The sequence below is a fragment of the Somniosus microcephalus genome, chromosome 24 (genome assembly GCF_052327205.1).
Source record: "Somniosus microcephalus isolate GS21.2 chromosome 24, FLI_Smic_1.0, whole genome shotgun sequence".
Lineage (NCBI taxonomy): Eukaryota > Metazoa > Chordata > Chondrichthyes > Squaliformes > Somniosidae > Somniosus > Somniosus microcephalus.
Window position 1 is genome coordinate 62,270,737 of NC_141010.1, and position 22,253 is coordinate 62,292,989.

General features: G+C 48.3%; 1 protein-coding gene across 1 annotated transcript in view; it reads left to right on the plus strand.

Moving 5' to 3' along the window:
* Positions 1–22,253, plus strand: part of LOC147101509 (parathyroid hormone/parathyroid hormone-related peptide receptor-like) — a 169,855-nt gene that overhangs the window by 143,873 nt on the left and 3,729 nt on the right. The window lies entirely within an intron of this gene.

A 22,253-nucleotide genomic window follows, 5' to 3' on the forward strand; every position in this document is an offset into this window, starting at 1 on the left:
CCTTTCCCGAGTGTCTCGCTCTTGGTGCGGAGGCGATTCTGGCACCCTGTCGTCGGTTGGGTCATCAGCATCCGATGCTACTGTTTCTGAGGTAGATGCGACCAGTACGTCGGGCTCCTCACCAGGTACGTGTGGGCGAGACATGGAGTTGACTTGTTCCTGTGACTCTAGGATCTGGTCAGCATGGCGTCTTATGATGTACTCCCCAACGTCCACTGTGTACATTAGTGGGCCCTGCCGTGTGCATATCGTTCCTGGCTGCCATTTTTCTGTTCGGTAGTCGCGGGCCAAGACTGGTTGCCCTACATTGAAGCTGCTTGTTGGCTTCTCATGGATGTGCTGGAATTGCTTACTCACAACATCTCTTCGTACGTTTGGTCTGAGCAAATCCAGGCGAGATCTTAACCTTCGGTTAAAGAACATCATGGCTGGGGCCTGGTTGGTGACTGCATGTGTCGCATTCCAGTAGGCGAACAGGAAATTGTCCACCTTATGCTGCAGCGGAATGTTGTCATTGTACATAGCCTTTATTGCCTTTTAAAGGTTTGTACGAACCTCTCAGCCAATCCATTTGTGGCTGGATGATACTGGGCGGATGTGTAATGCCTTACCCCATTCTTTTTCAAGAACCTCTGGAACTCTTCGGACACAAACTGTGGTCCGTTGTCGGAGCAAATCTGTTCTGGCAAGCCATTCCTGGCAAAAATGGTCCCTAGGACTGCAATAGTTTTCTCCGTGGTGGTGGAGGACATTTTGATGACCTCAGGCCATTTCGAGTGCACATCCACAGCTATTAAAAACATTGAGCCCATGAATGGACCAGCAAAATCAATTTGCACCCATTGCCATGGAGATGAGGGCCACTCCCATGGGTGTAGAGGGGCCTGTGGTGGTGCATTTTGGACTTTCTGGCATCCTGAGCAGCTCTTGGTCAGGTCCTCGATTTGTTTATCGATTCCCGGCCACCACACATAAGCCCTGGCAAGGCTTTTCATTTTTACCCCTCCCAGATGACCCTCTTGAAGCTCCTTGAGCACACTATCCCTTAACTTGGGTGGAATTACCACTCGGGATCCACACATCAAGGTCCCCCGGCACACTGACAGCTGTTCTCTTCTTGACGAGAATGCTGGCAACAGTGAGTCGCCATGTGCTGGCCATCCCTTCACCGTCAAATCATATACCCGAGACAGTGTCGGGTCATTTCGGGTCTCCTTTTCTATACGAGCGTTAGTTACCGGTAGGTATTCAACTATAGTCGAATGAAGTATTTCGACAGGATCCACTGCTGGTGCTTCCTCCGCAGTAGGCAGTGGCAGGCGTGATAGCCCATCAGCATTTCCATGCTGTTTCGTGCCCTTATATTCAATCTCATAGTGGTGCACCCCTAGAAAGTGACCATCTTTGTAGTCGTTGCGCAGTCATCACCAGAACGCGCTTCTTCGGATTAAAAATGGAGACAAGGGGCTGGTGGTCAGTCAGCAAGGTGAACTTCTGCCCGTGCAGATAGTGATTGAACTTTTTCACTCCCCACACTAGGCTGAGGGCCTCCCTGTCAATCTGGGCGTAGTTACGCTCGGCTGAGGTTAGTGATCGTGACGCAAATGCTATTGGCCTCTCTGAGCCATCCGAGAATTTGTGCGACAGCACCGCTCCAATGCCGTAGGGTGACGCATCACACGCCAACTGAATTGGTAGTGCTGGGTTGAAATGGGCCAATACCTCTTTCGATGTGATTAGTGTTTTGCTCTTCTGGAAAGCTCGTTTACATTCGTCACTCCATTTCCATGGCACCCCAGTTTGCAGTAGTGTGTTCAGTGGGTGTAGTATTGTAGACAAATTTGGCAAGAACTTATGGTAGTAGTTTACCAGCCCGAGGAACGACCTCAGTTGTGACACGTTTTCCAGTGCTGGAGCCTTGCCTACTGCCTCAATCTTTTCTGGGGACTTATGTAACCCCTCTTTATCGATAACGTGGCCACAATACGAGATCTGTTTTTTAAAAAACTCGCATTTGTGGCGGTTATCTCGGACCCATATTCCTTCAATCTAGTGAGCACCTGCTCCAGGTTGGCGAGGTGATCACTGTCGTTTTTGCCCGTGACCAGGATGTCGTCCAAATAACACTGGGTCCCTGGGATCCCTTGCAGGACTCGTTCCATTGCCCTTTCCCAAATAGCCGGAGCTGATGCTACCCCGAATACCAGCCGGTTGTATTGGTAGAGACCTTTATGGGTGTTGATTGTGAGGTATTTTTTTGATGCTTCTTCTACCTCCATTTGCAGATACGCCTGGGCCAGATCAATCTTAGTGAAGCGTTTCCCTCCAGATAGCGAGGCGAAAATATCTTCAATCCACGGAAGTGGATATTGTACGGTGTGAAGGACTGGGTTCACTGTTACCTTAAAGTCCCCACAGATGCAAACCTTCCTTGGTTCCCCAGGCGTGCTGCTCAACGACTTTTTCATCACAGGGACGATGGGCGTAGCCCACTCGCTCCAGTCTACCTTGGACAGTACTCCTAAACGTTCCAAACTCTCCAGCTCTGCTTCGACGGCTGGGCGGATCGCATAAGGTATGGCCGGTCTGGCCTTAAAACATTTTGGGCTTGCGTTTTCTTCGATTTTAATTGTTGCTGTCATGCCTTTTAGTGTTCCGAGTCCTTGCTGGAACACTTCTTGTGCGTCGGTTAGGATCTTTGACAGTTGCCCAGGTGTGACGTCGTCATCCTTTTTGGCAGCCACAGTCAGTGCTTGTATGGAATGCCAATCTAGCTGTATTTTCCGGATCCATTCACGTCCCAGTAATGGTGGTCCTCCATCTTGCAATACATACAGGTCTAGTTTTGGTGTTTCCTTACCGTTATATATAACGGTCACGCTTATTTTTCCTTTGGGGTAGACTTTTTGCCCCGTGTACGTCTTCAAAATAATTTTTGTGTCTCTCAAGGGTATGTGTGAGAATAGCCGCTCGTAGTCCCCTCTGTTTATGACTGTTAGGACTGATCCTGTGTCCAATTCTATTTTTACCTGGACTCCTGCTATCTTGAGAGTGACCCAAATGGTTCGGTGATCCACCGTTTTTATCACATTATGTAGTTTCAGACAACTCAGCTCCCTGCTTTCGGAGTTGGTATCACTCTTTTGTTCATCTGAACTATTCTCCATCACCTTATGTACCTTCTTGTACTTTTCTTTTGGAGATTTCTTATTGCTGGTTTTCTTTCCCGACCTGCAGACTCGTGCTATGTGTCCTACTTTTCCACACTGTCTGCACACTTTGTCTTTGAACTAGCAATCATTGTGGTCGTGTGTTGTTCTGCCGCAGCGATAGCACTTCTCTGTTCTGTATGACATTTCATTTGTGCCATATTCTTGCGGTCTCTGTTGTATCTCTGCAGCGCTTTACTCTGTATCTAACCCGTGCTATGCCTGTCCTGTGAGTGTTTGATGGGACAGTGTAGAGGGAGCTTTACTCTGTATCTAACCCCTGCTGTACCTACCCTGGGAGTGTTTGATGAGGACAATGTAGAGGGAGCTCTACTCTGTATCTAACCGCTGCTGTACCTGCCCTGGGAGTGTTTGATGGGACAGTGTAGAGGGAGCTTTACTCTGTATCTAACCTGTGCTGTACCAGCCCTGGGAGTGTTTGTTGGGACAGTGTAGAGGGAGCTTTACTCTGTATCTAACCCGTGCTGTGCCTGTCCTGGGAGTGTTTGTTGGGACAGTCTAGAGGGAGCTTTACTCTGTATCTAACCCGTCCTGTGCCTGTCCTGGGAGTGTTTGATGGGACAGTCTAGAGGGAGCTTTACTCTGTGTCTATCTCATGGGGGTCAATTTAACTCAGCCATGAGGCGGGCTTTGTGGTGTGTGGCGGGTTATAATCGCAAAAACTGGGGTCGGGACCCCCCCCCCGCCTGGTTCCCGACCCCGAGCCATTTTAACCCAGGCATGTCTGATGGTCCCGAATCAGTCCCGCCTCCAACAGGCAGGACTGGTCTTTTAAGGCCCTTAATCAGCAATAATTGGCCTTTATAATCCCATTTTAACAGGCCCTTGCATTTTTAACCCTTTTCCCACATAACACACGCCTGGTGGGGATCACGCCTGTGAAACCTGGCGTGAGCACTATTGGCTTGCTGACTATCAGCTGCAGGTCAACCATTAAAGAACAGATTTGATCAGTCATCATTTACAGGTGACAGGACTTTGTTGTTTCAGGCCTGGGGCAACTTTTACCAGGCTTAACCAAATCTGTGGAAGGTTGGAGCCTCACACACATCTCCAGTGTGACCTCCTGGGAAACCCCGCTCGCCACCTTCACTCAGCGCTTCCTCAACGGAGGCATATACCAGAAGCATGGGAGCCATTTATTTCCTTCCCATCTGGGCATTAGAGGAGCTCGAGTATCCGCCGCGGCACCAGCAGAACCAGGAACAACAGCAGCAGCAACAGGAGCACCAGGCTGCTGCTCACCCACCTGAAGCTGCACAGGCCAGAAGGGGCCAGCGCTTGGAAGTGGCTTGAGAGCACCTTGCTGCACATCAGGGGGCCATGGGGACCTGTATCTGCACTGGCAGCCCTACTCGGAAGGACTTCCATGAAGGTCTGGTTTCTCTGTTCAATAGATGCCCATCGCTCCTCAAGAGATGTCATTCTACTATGAACACTCACCGTGTTTTCCATACCCTGGCGACTTATCTCCTCCATGGAGGTAGCCATCCTTTCCATGGTGATGCGTTCATGCGCCAATGACTCCACAAAGGCTCTGCTCATGTTCGCTATGGACTCCTTCATTCGCTCCACACTCACATCGACCCTGGAGACAAAACCTGCCAGAGACTCCTGCATCTGTTCCTGGAGTTCCAGCTCCACTGATCTTATGGATGGACCCAGAGGCAGAGGGTCGACATGCAGCTGAGCCGAGCTGGGAGAGTCCTGCGCCCTCCGACGAGAACTCTCCACTGCTGTCCTTGTCTCTACAATCTGCTGATGCTCACTTGTGAGCTGTGATACACCAGGTGACAACACTACTCTATGTCCCGAAGGTCCCACCGAGGTGTGAGTGTCTGCGCTGGTGCTGGGTGCGCTGAATTCTGCTGACGCTGCGCCCTCAGAGGTTGCAGATTCCTCTGAGGAGTCTGGAAGCTCAGGCTCTTCTTCCTGGACAGTGGGGACGGAGGCTCTCGATGGTCCTGTGGGGGAGTAAAGGAAAGAGTTAGAGATGTGAGGTCAAGGTTACATGAACATTGCATATTGCAGATGATCATAAGTCCATCTGTTATAGCATTAGAATCATTATCAGCGACTCATGCAATGTCAATGAGAGAGATGGAAAACTATTCTGTCACCAGCTTGCTGTGATGCACCCGTCTGTCCGTCCCCCACTTGCGCCTCATCCTCCACTCCTGTGATCTCCAGGACTGCCTCCTCCCAGGGGGTGAGGTGGGCTACCGATGGTGGCCCTCCTCCTGTCCTCGCTCGTTCTCTTTTATTGTGAGCTCTCTTTTCCTGCAATGAGGGAGACAAGTGGAGTTTGAGTGAGAATGAAGGCATGTGTGTAGAGAATCCATAGCATAGATGCTTAGAAGGAGGCAAAGATGGGGTGCGGTGGCAAGACCAAGGGCCCTCCCTGTGTGTTGTCAGTTGTTTTCATAGCATCAGAGTGATAGGGAGTGTGAGGGCTGCATAGTCGAATAGTTAGGTGAATGTGAGCATAGAGAGAGAAGGAATGGGTAAGGGTGCATGGATGTCAGTGTCAAGTGGGATGTGGAGGAAGAGATTGCTAAAGCTGAGTGCTGCTGAGGAGAGGCAATGGAGATCAGATTGAGGGTGATGGGAACTTCATACTCACTTTTCCAGTGAGCTGAAGGTCATGAAATCTCTTCCTGCACTGTATCCAGGTTCTGCGGGTAGCCGATAAGGAGTTGACCTCCTCTGCCACTTGCAGCCACGCAGCCTTTGTCTGCTGGGGAGGCATCTTCCTCCCTGATGATGGGAAGAGCACCTCCTTGTGAGCTCTTGCTCCCTCATAAAGCCTGCAGGGCAACGTCGTCGAATCGGGGTGCAGACCTCGGTCTTTCTCTTGCCATTCTGCTTCCAGCTCAGTGTATCAGCAAATGCCAAAAGGTTGGCAGCCTGCAGAAGAAGCAAGGCTTGTTGCAGACCCTAAATGCAGCAGCAATAATGACGTCATATTATGCGACTTTCTGACTGGAAATACTCATTTGCCAAGGGTTCCCACACGTTGGAAATCAATTGGCCAATTGAGTTAAAATTGCATCAATCTCACACACCCATTCAGATTCGTGTGGGAAACACCAAATTTGGGGAACCCAACAATTCCCCACACCTGAGTTAAAATCGAGCCCGTGCTGTTACCTGCCCTGGGAGTGTTTGATGGGACAGTGCAGAGGGAGCTTTACTCTGTATCTAACCCGTGCTGTACCTGCCCTGGGAGTGTTTGATGGGACAGTGCAGAGGGAGCTTTACTCTGTATCTAACCCGTGCTGTACCTGCCCTGGGAGTGTTTGATGGGACAGTGTAGAGGGAGCTTTACTCTGTATCTAACCCGTGCTGTACCTGACCTGGGAGTATTTGATGGGACGGTGTAGAGGGAGCTTAACTCTGTATCTAACCCGTGCTGTACCAGCCCTGGAAGAGTTTGATGGGACAGTGTAGACGGAGCTTTACTCTGTATCTAGCCCGTGCTGTACCTGCCCTGGGAGTGTTTGATGGAACAGTGTAGAGGGAGCTTTACTCTGTATCTAACCCATGCTGTACCTGCCCTGGGAGTATTTGATGGGACAGTGTAGAGGGAGCTTTACTCTGTATCTAACCTGTGCTGTACCTGCCCTGGAAGAGTTTGATGGGACAGTGTAGACGGAGCTTAACTCTGTATCTAACCCGTGCTGTACCTGCCCTGGGAGTGTTTGATGGAACAGTGTAGAGGGAGCTTTACTCTGTATCTAACCCGTGCTGTACCTGCCCTGGGAGTATTTGATGGGACAGTGTAGAGGGAGCTTTACTCTCTGTCTAAGTGTTTCTTTTCTCTTTTCTTTATCTCTACTTCTTTTTCTAACTCGTGGTCAGCTTCGCTATCAAGTTTGCAAGTTTTTCTCTTGATTTATTTCACTGGAGGCAGCTGTGGTGGTGGGCTAATCCCAGCAGGCACTGCCCGCCTGTGTATCTATATGGAATGTCCATTTAATGGAGTCACTTTGGATCCTGGGACAGCACAACATCAAATCAAGAGAAATTCTGTCAATTCCCAGTGTAGTGAAACTGACCAAAGATTGTGCCCCTCCTGCGAAATACTGGAGTGTCAATGCCATGACTTACAGTCTATGGGACCAGGTTTATAGTAATTGCAGAGGCAGTGGGAATAGAGACAGGCCCAGTGAAGAGCCTTTGCTTACAAGGAGACATGAATGATTCAATGATAAGAGATGGGGGAGGGGTGACTATTCAGGACTCAATTGATTGAGGAGTTGTGTATATGGACTTTTAGAAGGCATTTAGTAATGTGCCACATAACAGACTTGTTCAAGCCCATGGGATTAAAGTGACAGTGGCAGCGTGGATGCGAAATCGGCTGAGAGACAGAAAGCAGAGAGTAATGTGAACGGTTCTTTTTCAGACTGAAGGGAGGTGTACAGCAGTGTTCCCCAGGGGTCGGTATTGGAACCACTGCACTTTTTGATGTATATCAGTGACCTGGACTTGGGTATACCGGGCATAATTTCAAAGTCTGCAGATGACACAAAGCTTGGAAATGTAGTAAACAATGAGGAGGATCGTAACAGACTTCAGATGGATATAGAGAGGCTGATGAAATGGTCAGACACATGGCAGATGCAGTTTAATGCAGAGAAGTGTGAAGTGATTAATTTTGGAAGGAAAAATGGGGAGAGGCAATATTAACTGAATGGTACAATTTTAAAGGAGGTGCAGGAACAGAGAGACCTGGGGTGTTTGTACACAAACCTTCGAAGGTGACAGGACAAGTTAATAAGTCTGTTAAAAAGCATATGGAATCCATGGCTTTATAAATAGGTAGAGTCCAAAGGCAAGGGAGTTCTGGTAAATCTTTACAAATCACTGGTTAGGCCTCAGCTGGAGTATTGTGTCTAATTCTGGGCCCCACACTTTAGGAAGGATGTCAAGGCGTTGGAGAGGGTGCAGAAGAGATTTACTAGAATGGTACCGGGGGATGAGGGACTTCAGTTATGTGGAGAGACTGGAGACGCTGGGGTTGTTCTCCTTGGAGCAGAGAAGGCTAAGGGAGACTTAATTGAGGTGTTCAAAATTATGAGGGGTTTTGACAGAGTAGATAGGGAGAAATAGTTTCCAGTGGCAGGTAGATCGGTGTTGTGTATGTAATATGTGTGCTACTTTGAACCTATGGACAGGACTGCACTACTTGTAGGGCGTAGTGATACGCAGTACCACTCCTGGCCATAGGGGTATAAATAGTACTGTGGGTACTGATCTCCCCTCAGTTCCCGCCTGTGGGCATGAAGTAAAGACCTACGTATAGTCCCTACCTCCAACCAGTAAAGACCTGTTTTATTGTTACTGATTAAGTCTGAGTATTAATTACTTGAACAACTCACAGATTTAACACTGGCGACGAGTCTGATTCGGACCCTGCGGCAGTCACTCCACGGCAGCTTCGTCCACAGCCAGGACGTTGCAGAGAGGTTTCCACCCTCTCCACCCCACTGGAAGACATCCTGACCTCGGAGCCTCCATCGGCGACCGTCAGCTTCTTCTCCAGCTTGGTGGTGGGTAAGCCGTTGTCTGAGCCGGGCAGCGACGCGACAGGCAGTCGACCGCGTTGGCCGCACGAACGGGGCTGGGGGAGCTGGAGGAATAGGGCACGAGAGCCACTTCAAGCGGGAGGCGTTTCAACAGAGCGATCGCATCTCCTGATAAGAGCCGAGAGCCGCTTCGCGATCCAGCGATCGCATCCGCTGATAAGGGCCGCACTCGGGCGATCGCATCCGCTGATAAGGGCCGCACTCGGGGGCTGAAGGGAGACGGCGTCGGGGGACGGGTGAAGACCGCCAAGCGCGGGAAAACCGCCATTTTGTGGGCGGAGGACGACGGCAAGAGCGGGAAGCCGCCATCTTTGATAACAAGTAAAGAAAATAAAATCTGAGAAATTGCAAATCTACAATGCCTAAACACGGGAATATTAGCACCTTTGATAGTGACCTCGAAGATTGGGCCATATATGTTGAAAGAGTAAAAAATTATTGTAAGGCCAATAAAATTCGTGACCAAGATAAAGCTCTAACATTATTAAATTTAATGGGTGCAAAGACATACGGGCAATTGAAACACCTGTTATCACCAGATGAACCGGCGGATAAGACGTTCGATGAGATTGTTACTGTCCTGAAAGATCATCTAAACCCCACGCCGCTGATGCTAGCGGAACGATTTAAATTTTACGACAGAAGGCAGCTACAGCATGAAAGCAATGCTGAATATTTGCTGGAATTGCGTAAATTAGCGAAATATTGCCAGTTTGGAACGGGACTGACAGAGGCACTTCGAGACAAATTTGTGTGTGGTTTATTTAAACAGGATACACAAAAGCGACTGCTCGAGGAGAATGAGCTGACGCTTGAGAAGGCGGTCACTATGGCAGCAGCACATGAAGCCGCAGCGAGAGGCACGGCAGTAATGCAGCTACGGTCACCGGAGCTCAGTGCACACAAATTGGGTGTGAGTTCTGGCAAATGTTATCGTTGTGGAAAGACAACGCATGATCAGAACCAGTGTTGGTTTAAAAACCAAGAATGTAGAACTTGTGGTAGGCTTGGACATATAGCTAGAGTATGCAGGTCAGCGAAGAAGACCAGCAACAAGAAGTCACCGCAAGGAAAATACGCAAAGGTACACAAGGTGACCGAACAGGAGTCCGATTCAGACGCTAGCAGTAATGAACTGGCTAGCTTAAGCTGTAATGAACTGGCTAGCTTAAGAGTACTCAACGCTGGTAAGGGTGCAGACCTCCAGACAATTTGGGTCACTCTTCAGATAGAAGGAGTCCAAGTAAAACTGGAATTGGACACTGGATCGGCATTGACGGTCATAAATAAGAAAGATTACGGAAAGTTATTCCAACATATTCCCCTACAGGATACGGGGATTATATTGGAAACATACACGGGGCAAAGAGTGTACCCCATCGGGAAAATAGATGTTGCAGTGGTCCACAAGGGCGAAGACAGTCAAATAATGGACTTATATGTGATATCTGAAGGAGGTCCTCCACTACTAGGACGGGAGTGGATTAGGAAAATGAATATGGACTGGCATTTCCTACAAACAATAACGAGTGAGAACTCGGTGAAGATAGTCGGCCCAGACTCTGGTGCAAAAGACAAAGTTTCAGCACAGAATTCCACTGAGCAACAACAACATAGTTTAACTGTGGATTCTGAGTCTGGCAAGTCTACTGATGTGCCCATTTCTGAGGGACACCGGGCTCGAACTCAACTCCATTTCAAACTACAACAGCAATTAGAACAAATGCTTCGCCGTTTTGAGCAAGAGTTGAATGCAACGAAAGAGTTCTTTGATATAGAGTTGGAGAATCTGGAAAGACAACAGAAGCAGCTGATGGAGAAAATGGAGCAGGAGCACACAAAACGTCTGATGTCAGAGGAGTTAACGGTCAGCCAACTCCTGCATATGCTGAAGGACAGGACTCTGAAATGGGAAAAACTTGAACATGAACTTCAATATTCAAACGAAAGGGGTTCGGAGCTCTCAAAGGTTATTGGAAGAGCTGAGGTGGCAACACAGACTGAGATGACTGCAACAGAGCAGCCCTTGGATGCCAAAAGTACGCTGACTCACGTCAACGTAGAACAACAGACCGCTGAAACAGCTGCTCCGGTAGAGGGATTGCATAGTCCGATCAATCAATCTCCAAAGGAAGTTGAAGTATTAAAATCACAAATGAGGTCACTAGTAAACGACTTGCTGAAAGCCCAGAAAAAGCTGGATGCAGAGGTACACATGAAGAAGTCTCTTCAGGAAAGATGTCTGGATTTGGAACAAGAGCTGGCTAACGTCCAGCTGGGTATGGAGGAAATAGACGACCCTCTCGCTGGCCTAGATCAGGACGACACCGAATATTACTATGTCCTGTCCTGCCCAACTTGTAACTTCGACTCCCACCATACAGAAATCATGGAGGAGCACCGAAAGTCTACGGAACATCGGGAGAAGGTGGCTCTACTACGGAAAAAGGAGGAAGAGAAGGAGGAACTGCGCATGCAGCTGGCAGCTGACAGTGGAGCCCAGAGAGTCTCCAAGAAGCAGAAAAGGAAAAGTCGAAACAGAAGATGACCCATCTGAACCATTATTACCTCTACCAGATCACACACGTGGTCCCTCCGAACGGAGCCAATTCAGTTCGGAAGTTCAAACTGTTAAATCCATGGAAGGACTATTGAATGAGTCACTCCAGCAACGTGAACCGACTACACCACAGAGATTGAATCTGTGAACTGTTTTCCGCAGAGACTGAATCTGTGATCTGTTTTGACATGAAGTTATCTATGTATCTATGTTATTCTGTTATGTAAACCTGAAGTTATATATGTATATATGTTATTACGTTATGTTAAATGGGGAGATGACTGTAAAGCTAGGAAGGGAGGAATGTTGTGTATGTAATATGTGTGCTACTTTGAACCTATGGATAGGACTGCACTACTTGTAGGGCGTAGTGATACGCAGTACCACTCCTGGCCATAGGGGTATAAATAGTACTGTGGGTACTGATCTCCCCTCAGTTCCCGCCTGTGGGCATGAAGTAAAGACCTACGTATAGTCCCTACCTCCAACCAGTAAAGACCTGTTTTATTGTTACTGATTAAGTCTGAGTATTAATTACTTGAACAACTCACAGATTTAACAATCGGGAAACAGAGGACACAGATTGAAGGTAATTGGCAAAAGAACCAGAGTGGAAATGAGGAGAATTGTTTTTACACAGCGAGTTGTTGTGACCTGGAATGCGCTGCCTGAAAGGGTGGTGGAAGCAGATTCAATGGCAACTTTCAAAAGTGAATTATATATATGCTGGAAAAGGGGAAATGGGCAGGGCTAAGAGAAAAGAGCAGGGGAGTGCATTGGAGAGCTCTTTCAAAGAGCCAGCACAGATACGATCGTCCGAATGGCCTCCTGCTGTGCTCTAAGATGCTATGATTCTATGATTCTATGAGTCAGGAGGTGAGGTAGGTCCCAGGTTTGGTTCCCAGCCTGTATTCAGTTAGCAGATGGCAGCAGCTCAGGTGTCATTGTTGGCCACAGGCACTTGGTGTCAGAAACATAGAAACATAGAAACATAGAAGATAGGAGCAGGAGTAGGCCATTCGGCCCTTCGAGCCTGCTCCGCCATTCAATAAGATCATGGCTGATCATCCAAATTCAGTACCCTGTCCCTGCCTTCTCCCCATATCCCTTGATCCCTTTAGCCTCAAGAAATATATCCAACTCTTTCTTGAATATATTTAATGAACTGGCCTCCACCGCCCTCTGTGGCAGAGAATTCCACAGGTTCACCACTCTCTGGGTGAAGAAATTCCTCCTCATTTCAGTCCTAAATGGCTTACCCCTTATCCTTAGACTATGACTCCTGGTTCTGGACTCCCCGGCCATCAGAAACATCCTTTCTGCATCTAGTCTGTCCAGACCTGACAGAATTTTATAGGTTTCGATGAGATCCCCTCTCAATCTTCTAAACTCCAGTGAGTATAAGCCCAATTGACACAATCACTCCTCATACGTCATTCCTGCCATCCCAGGTATCAGCCTGGTGAATCTTCACTGCACTCCCTCCATGGCAAGAATGTCCTTCCTCAGGTAAGGTGACCAAAACTGCACACAATACTCAAGGTGCAGTCTCACCAAGGCCCTGTACAACTGCAGCAAGACATCCTTGTTCTTGTACTCGAACCCTCTTGCTACGAAGGCCAACATACCATTTGCCTTCTTAACCGCCTGCTGCACCTGCATGCTTACCTTCAGCGACTGGTGCACAAGAACACCTAGGTCTCTTTGCACTTCCCCTTCTCCCAATCTATTGCCATTCAAATAATAATCTGCCTTCCTGTTTTTGCCACCAGAGTGGATAACCTCACATTTATCCACATTATAGTGCATTTGCCATGTTTCTGCCCAATCACCCAACCTATCCAAATCATAGATACATAGATACATAGAGGGGAAATAAGCCAGGGTTCCTGCTTCTGATCACTGTCCAATGAGACGTGCTGGGAAGGTGCGTGTCTGTGGCTATCGGCGAAGGACAGGATTGGATTCAGACATGTGACTGACCAGCCTGAAACACTCACTGACTGGACTCACATAAAAGTAAAGGTCACTTAGGTGAGAGGGCAGAGAGCAACAGGTGCTCATGGGCCTGCAGCCCAGGAAGGGGACCACACTATCAGGAAAGGGAAGAATAAAGAAGAAACAGGGAATCACCCAGGGGTGTCTGGGCACTTCCCACAGGGAGATAGGGTCTGTCTGGGCCGATCTTGGGAATTTCATAGTCATCTGGCAGAGCAATTCACCCACTCCCCCACACCGATACAGAGCAGGGGAGAGCGAAGGGATGTCCAAACACCCATACAGCACAGGGGAGAGCGAAGGGATGTCCAAACACCCATACAGCACAGGGGAGAGCGAAGGGATGTCCAAACACCGATACAACACAGGGGAGAGCGAAGGGATGTCCAAACACCGATACAGCGCAGGGGAGAGCGAAGGGATGTCCAAACACCGATACAGAGCAGGGGAGAGCGAAGGGATGTCCAAACACCGATACAGAGAAGGGGAGAGCGAAGGGATGTCCAAACACCGATAAAGCACAGGGGAGAGCGAAGGGATGTCCAAACACCGATACAGCACAGGGGAGAGCGAAGGGATGTCCAAACACCGATACAGTGCAGGGGAGAGCGAAGGGATGTCCAAACACCGATACAGCGCAGGGGAGAGCGAAGGGATGTCCAAACACCGATACAGCACAGGGGAGAGTGAAGGGATGTCCAAACACCGATACAGGGCAGGGGAGAGCGAAGGGATGTCCAAACACCGATACAGAGCAGGGGAGAGCGAAGGGATGTCCAAACACCGATAAAGCACAGGGGAGAGTGAAGGGATGTCCAAACACCGATAAAGCACAGGGGAGAGCGAAGGGATGTCCAAACACCGATACAGCACAGGGGAGAGCGAAGGGATGTCCAAACACCGATACAGCGCAGGGGAGAGCGAAGGGATGTCCAAACACCGATACAGCACAGGGGAGAGCGAAGGGATGTCCAAACACCGATACAGAGCAGGGGAGAGCGAAGGGATGTCCAAACACCGATACAGTGCAGGGGAGAGCGAAGGGATGTCCAAACACCGATAAAGCACAGGGGAGAGCAAAGGGATGTCCAAACACCGATACAGCACAGGGGAGAGCGAAGGGATGTCCAAACACCGATACAACGCAGGGGAGAGCGAAGGGATGTCCAAACACCGATACAGCACAGGGGAGAGCGAAGGGATGTCCAAACACCGATACAGAGCAGGGGAGAGCGAAGGGATGTCCAAACACCGATACAGTGCAGGGGAGAGCGAAGGGATGTCCAAACACCGATACAGCGCAGGGGAGAGCGAAGGGATGTCCAAACACTGATACAGCACAGGGGAGAGCGAAGGCATGTCCAAACACCGATACAGCACAGGGGAGAGCGAAGGGATGTCCAAACACCGATACAGCGCAGGGGAGAGCAAAGGGATGTCCAAACACCGATACAACACAGGGGAGAGCGAAGGGATGTCCAAACACCGATACAGCACAGGGGAGAGCGAAGGGATGTCCAAACACCGATACAGCACAGGGGAGAGCGAAGGGATGTCCAAACACCGATACAGAGCAGGGGAGAGCGAAGGGATGTCCAAACACCGATAAAGCACAGGGGAGAGCGAAGGGATGTCCAAACACCGATACAACACAGGGAGAGTGAAGGGATGTCCAAACACCGATACAGTGCAGGGGAGAGTGAAGGGATGTCCAAACACCGATACAACACAGGGGAGAGCGAAGGGATGTCCAAACAACGATACAACACAGGGGAGAGCGAAGGGATGTCCAAACACCGATACAACACAGGGGAGAGTGAAGGGATGTCCAAACACCGATAAAGCACAGGGGAGAGCGAAGGGATGTCCAAACACCGATACAGAGCAGGGGAGAGCGAAGGGATGTCCAAACACCGATACAGAGCAGGGGAGAGCGAAGGGATGTCCAAACACCGATACAGAGCAGGGGAGAGCGAAGGGATGTCCAAACACCGATACAACACAGGGGAGAGCGAAGGGATGTCCAAACACCGATACAGTGCAGGGGAGAGCGAAGGGATGTCCAAACACCGATACAACACAGGGGAGAGCGAAGGGATGTCCAAACACCGATACAACACAGGGGAGAGTGAAGGGATGTCCAAACACCGATACAACACAGGGGAGAGTGAAGGGATGTCCAAACACCGATACAACACAGGGGAGAGCGAAGGGATGTCCAAACACCGATACAACACAGGGGAGAGTGAAGGGATGTCCAAACACTGATACAACACAGGGGAGAGTGAAGGGATGTCCAAACACCGATACAACACAGGGGAGAGTGAAGGGATGTCCAAACACCGATACAGAGCAGGGGAGAGCAAAGGGATGTCCAAACACCGATACAACACAGGGGAGAGCGAAGGGATGTCCAAACACCGATACAACACAGGGGAGAGCGAAGGGATGTCCAAACACCGATACAACACAGGGGAGAGCGAAGGGATGTCCAAACACCGATACAGCGCAGGGGAGAGCGAAGGGATGTCCAAACACCGATACAGCACGGGGGAGAGCGAAGGGATGTCCAAACACCGATACAGAGCAGGGGAGAGCGAAGGGATGTCCAAACACCAATACAACACAGGGGAGAGCGAAGGGATGTCCAAACACCGATACAACACAGGGGAGAGCAAAGGGATGTCCAAACACCGATACAACACAGGGGAGAGCGAAGGGATGTCCAAACACCGATACAGAGCAGGGGAGAGTGAAGGGATGTCCAAACACCGATACAGTGCAGGGGAGAGTGAAGGGATGTCCAAACACCGATACAGTGCAGGGGAGAGTGAAGGGATGTCCAAACACCGATACAACACAGGGGAGAGCGAAGGGATGTCCAAACACCGATACAACACAGGGGAGAGCGAAGGGATGTCCAAACACCGATACAGAGCAGGGGAGAGCGAAGGGATGTCCAAACACCGATACAGCACAGGGGAGAGCGAAGGGATTTCCAAACACCGATACAACACAGGGGAGAGCGAAGGGATGTCCAAACACCGATACAACACAGGGGAGAGTGAAGGGATGTCCAAACACTGATACAGCACGGGGGAGAGTGAAGGGATGTCCAAACACCGATACAGCGCAGGGGAGAGTGAAGGGATGTCCAAACACTGATACAGCACAGGGGAGAGCGAAGGGATGTCCAAACACCGATACAGAGCAGGGGAGAGCGAAGGGATGTCCAAACACCGATACAACACAGGGGAGAGTGAAGGGATGACCAAACACCGATACAGCGCAGGGGAGAGCGAAGGGATGTCCAAACACTGATACAACACAGGGGAGGGCGAAGGGATGGCCAAACACCGATACAGTGCAGGGGAGAGTGAAGGGATGGCTGTAATGATATCAGCAAATAGTGATGGTATTTGCCTGTTTGATTATGATGCCTTACCAGCATATTTGCCTATTTGATTATTTATGCCTTACCAGCAGATGGCATGTGACAGACGGAGAGAGAGAGTTTAGTTTTAGTTTCGTTTTAGATGGATCTCTAAGATGGTGTCTCCTGTAATGCTGTTAACATAGATGAACAGACTTTAGATAAAAAGACATCTCTTTCATGAATGTGTCGTCATTGAACCCACATACAAATCAATACATGGTGTCAGAAGTTATTGAAAGAGATGAAGAGGAAAAATCTGAAGTTAAATCAGCTCTCCTCATATTAGCAAGCCAAAAGAGAACATCGTTACTTACTATTGGAGAATAGCTAACGAAGTGAAAAATGGAAGGTTTACACCCAGCGGCGAAGCTTCAGTTGACAGGTAATGTGGCTAAAAATTGGAGGAGGTTCAAACAACGTTTGGAGTTGTATTTAGCGGCAATCGGAGCTGACGAGAAAAGTGATAAAATGAAAGCGTCAGTGTTCTTACATGTCGTGGGTGATGAAGCACTGGAGGTGTATAATAACTTCACATTCGCTGCTGATGGAGACAAAATGAAGTTGGATAAAATAATGGAACAGTTTGAGGCCTACTGCATACCTAAACGTAACGTGACATTTGAGAGGCACAGATTTTTCACATGTGTACAGAAAACGGGAGAGACTATTGATCAGTATGTGACTGAACTGAGAAACAGAAGCAAAACATGTGAATTTGGGGGACTGACAGACTCGCTGATAAAAGACAGACTGGTGTGTGGTATTCCAGATAATGGTCTAAGGGAAAGACTGCTAAGAGAGCAAGATCTAGACCTGGGAAAAGCCATAGCACTGTGTAGGGCTACAGAGACTGTGAAGTCGCAGGCAAAGGAGCTGTTCAGTGACAGTAGCTGCAACGTGGATGCAGTGAGAAAGAACGGACACAAACCGTTTAACAAAAAGAGCGCCAATGTGAAAAAAGAGGCGTGGCCAGCGAACAAAAATGAAAGGGACAATCGAAAGTCATGTAGTCGATGCGGTACACAGCATCCTCCAAAAAAGTGTCCAGCATATGGTAAAAAATGCAATAGTTGCAACAAAAACAACCATTATGCCCATTGCTGTAAGAACCAAGCGCAACAAAGCAAGGTCCATGCAGTAGATGAAAGCGAGATAGAGGAGTTCTATGTAGATGTTGTGTCTGAAAACAAAAAAGAAAAAAGAGACTGGATGTTGACACTAAAAGTGAATGACATACATATTCCATTTAAATTGGATACTGGAGCACAAGTTACTGTGATATCAGAGACTGATTTTAAGAAAATTAGACCCAGACCAAAGATACATGGAATAAAAGTGAAAGTGACAGGATACTCAGGTACTAATATACCAGTGAAAGGAAGATGCATTGTCAAAGTGACACACAAGGACAGAGAGCACACGCTAGCATTAATCGTGGTGCCAAAGGATGTGCAAGCCATACTAGGTATAAAAGCCTGTGAGAGACTGAACCTGGTAAAGAGAGTCCTCGTTGTGGAAAGCGAAGGAGAGACAGTCTATGATGAACTCATGAAAGAGTAAATGACCTATTTCAGGGTCTAGGCTGCCTTCCAGGAGAACACAGGATCAGAGTAGATAAAAGTATACCAACGGTCATACATCCATGCAGAAAAGTTACGTTTGCTCTTCAAAAGCAACTGAAGGCAGAGTTGGACAGGATGGAAAGTCTGAACATGATTCGGAAGATAGATGAGCCAACTGAGTGGGTGAGTTCCCTCGTCATTGTGGACAAAAAGAATGGAAAGCTCAGAATTTGCCTGGATCCAAGAGATCTAAACAGAGCAATAACGAGAGAGAGCACTTCAAGCTTCTTACACGTGAGGAAATCATGTCACAGTTTGCAAATGCAAAGTATTTCAGCAAGTTAGATGCATCATCAGGATTTTGGCAGATGACATTGGACGAGGCAAGTTCAAGACTGTGCACGTTCAACAGTCCATTTGGCAGATACAGATTCCTAAGGTTACCATTTGGCATTGCCTCAGCTCCTGAAGTGTATCACAAAACTATCCATATGATCTATGAGCACCTGGAGGGAGTTGATACATCAATGGATGACATCATAGTATGGGGAACCACGAGAACTGAGCATGACGAGAGACTGAAAAAAGTGCTGGAAGCAACAAGGAAAACAAACCTGAAGCTGAATAGAGAGAAATGCCAGCTCGGGGTGACAGAACTGACATTCGTGGGAGATATCCTTAGCAGTGAGGGCATCAGACCAGATCCCAGAAAGGTGTCCGCCATTGAGAATATGCCAAAGCCACAATGCAAAAAGGACGTGCAGAGGTTTAATGGAATGATCAACTACATGGGTAAATTCATATCCAACCTCTCAGAAAAGATGGCGCCACTGAGGAGACTAACTGAAAAGAACATAGAATGGGAATGGAATCATGAGCATGAGAAGTCATGGAGCGATCTAAAGAAACTGCTCACAGAGGAACCAGTTCTGAGCTTTTATGACCCAGCGAGACCCATCAAGATATCATCAGATGCATCACAGAGTGGGCTCGGTGCCGTTCTTCTGCAAAAATATGACTACTGGCAACCTATTGCATATGCATCGCGCTCAATGACAGACGCGGAGACGCGATATGCTCAAATAGAAAAGGAGCTGCTCAGCATCACATACGCCTGTGAAAGATTTCACCAGTTTGTGGCAGGACAAGCAATCAGTGTAGAGACTGACCATAAGCCCTTGATTGCATTGTTCCAAAAGCCACTAAATAGCTGTCCGCTTAGAATACAAAGAATGATGATCAGGCTGCAACGCTATACACTGAATGTTGCGTACACACCGGGTAAGCTGATGTATACAGCAGACACGTTGTCCAGAGCTGTTGACCCAAGAGAGCCCGCAAACACCACAATGGATGAAAAAGTGAACGCCTACGTGGACATGATCACAAGTGCACTGCCCATAGCAGATGCAAAAATGGAGCTCATAAAGACTGAGACAAACAAAGATGAAAGAATGAGACGACTGAGGAAAAGCATCTTGGATGGATGGCCCAACATGAAGCAAGACTGCTCACCTGACATGGCAGAGTACTGGAACTGCAGGGCGGAACTATCGGTGGTCGAAGACATCATCTACAAAGGAAGTAAAATAGTTATCCCAAAGAGTCTGAGAAAAGAGATGCTAAAAAGGATCCATGGAGGACATCTGGGAATCGAAAAGTGTAAGAAAAGAGCACGAGAGGTGATGTACTGGCCACGAATCAACCAAGATGTGACAAATGAGGTGTCAAACTGCACAATATGCCTGAAATATCGAGCCAGCAATCTGGTAGAACCACTAAAGCCACACCCAGCGCCAGACAGACCTTACCAGAAGGTAGGCGCTGACCTATTCGTATGTCAAGGGAAGGACTATCTTGTAGTCACAGACTATTACTCCCTGTATCCAGAGGTTTGTAGACTGTGCACCACCACTGCAGATGCTGTGGTAACATGTATGAAAGCCATATTCTCCAGACATGGCGTGGCAAGCGAGGTCTTCACAGACAACGGACCCCAGTTTTACAATGCAAGTTTCCGACACTTTGCCAAAGAGTGGGACTTTGTCCACACAACGTCCCGTCCTCACTTTCCACAGTCCAATGGACTAGTGGAAAAATCGGTCCAGGCAGTGAAAAGACTGATGTACAAGGCAAAAGACAGTGGAACTGACTTCTACCAGAGCATGCTTGTATACCGCACAACGCCGCTCGAGTGTGGTATGTCACCAGCCCAACTCCTTATGGGACGTCTGCTAAGGTCAAACCTACCCATCCCGGAGAACCTCCTGAAAACAAAAGAGGGGGAGAAAGTGAGGAAGTACAAAGAACAACAGAAAGAAAAGCAAAAGTACTACTATGACAGAGGAACACAAAACCTACCTGAACTCCACACTGGTGACCAAGTAAGGTTCAAAGACAAAACAAACATATGGACTCAGAAGGGAACTGTCCTGAGTGAAGTTCAACCAAGATCATACACCATTCAGACAGATGAGGGTGCTGTTCTGAGAAGAAATCGTCGGGATCTTCTCATGGGACCAGCCACAGCAGGTCAAAAGACTGATACTGTTGAACAACCTGATCACACAGCTGAGAAATCATCATCTGAGGCAACAACTCAGATTCAAGGACAATCAATCAGAAAATCCTCAAGACGCGTGAAGCCTCCTGAGAGACTCATTGAGCAAATTTAAGGACGCTTGTTATAGAAGGAAGTAATGTTATCTTATTCTTTCTTCAAGTTCTAGTGTATTTACATATTTCATGTGAACACACAAAGCAAGGTTAAAAAACCTTGATAATGATAATGATAATGTAAGTTCATTAAGTGTTACAGTTAAAATGCAGAGTAATACAAAGAAAACATGTTGTTAGATAAAAGTAAAATACTTTTGTTTTAAGAAAGGGAGATGTAATGATATCAGCAAATAGTGATGGTATTTGCCTGTTTGATTATGATGCCTTACCAGCATATTTGCCTATTTGATTATTTATGCCTTACCAGCAGAGGGCATGTGACAGAGGGAGAGAGAGAGTTTAGTTTTAGTTTCATTTTAGATGGATCTCTAAGATGGTGTCTCCTGTAATGCTGTTAACATAGATGAACAGACTTTAGATAAAAAGACATCTCTTTCATGAATGTGTCGTCATTGAACCCATATACAAATCAATACAATGGCCAAACACCGATACAGCACAGGGGAGAGCGAAGGGATGTCCAAACACCGATACAGTGCAGGGGAGAGCGAAGGGATGTCCAAACACTGATACAGCACGGGGGAGAGTGAAGGGATGTCCAAACACTGATACAACACAGGGGAGAGCGAAGGGATGTCCAAACACTGATACAGCACAGGGGAGAGCGAAGGGATGTCCAAACACCGATACAGAGCAGGGGAGAGTGAAGGGATGTCCAAACACTGATACAACACAGGGGAGAGCGAAGGGATGTCCAAACACTGATACAGCACAGGGGAGAGTGAAGGGATGGCCAAACACCGATACAGCACAGGGGAGAGTGAAGGGATTTCCAAACACCGATACAACACGAGGAGAGCGAAGGGATGTCCAAACACCGATACAGAGCAGGGGAGAGTGAAGGGATGTCCAAACACTGATACAGCACAGGGGAGAGTGAAGGGATGTCCAAACACTGATACAGCGCAGGGGAGAGTGAAGGGATGTCCAAACACCGATACAACACGGGGAGAGCGAAGGGATGTCCAAACACCGATACAGAGCAGGGGAGAGTGAAGGGATGTCCAAACACTGATACAGCACAGGGGAGAGTGAAGGGATGTCCAAACACTGATACAGCGCAGGGGAGAGTGAAGGGATGGCCAAACACCGATACAGCACAGGGGAGAGTGAAGGGATTTCCAAACACCGATACAA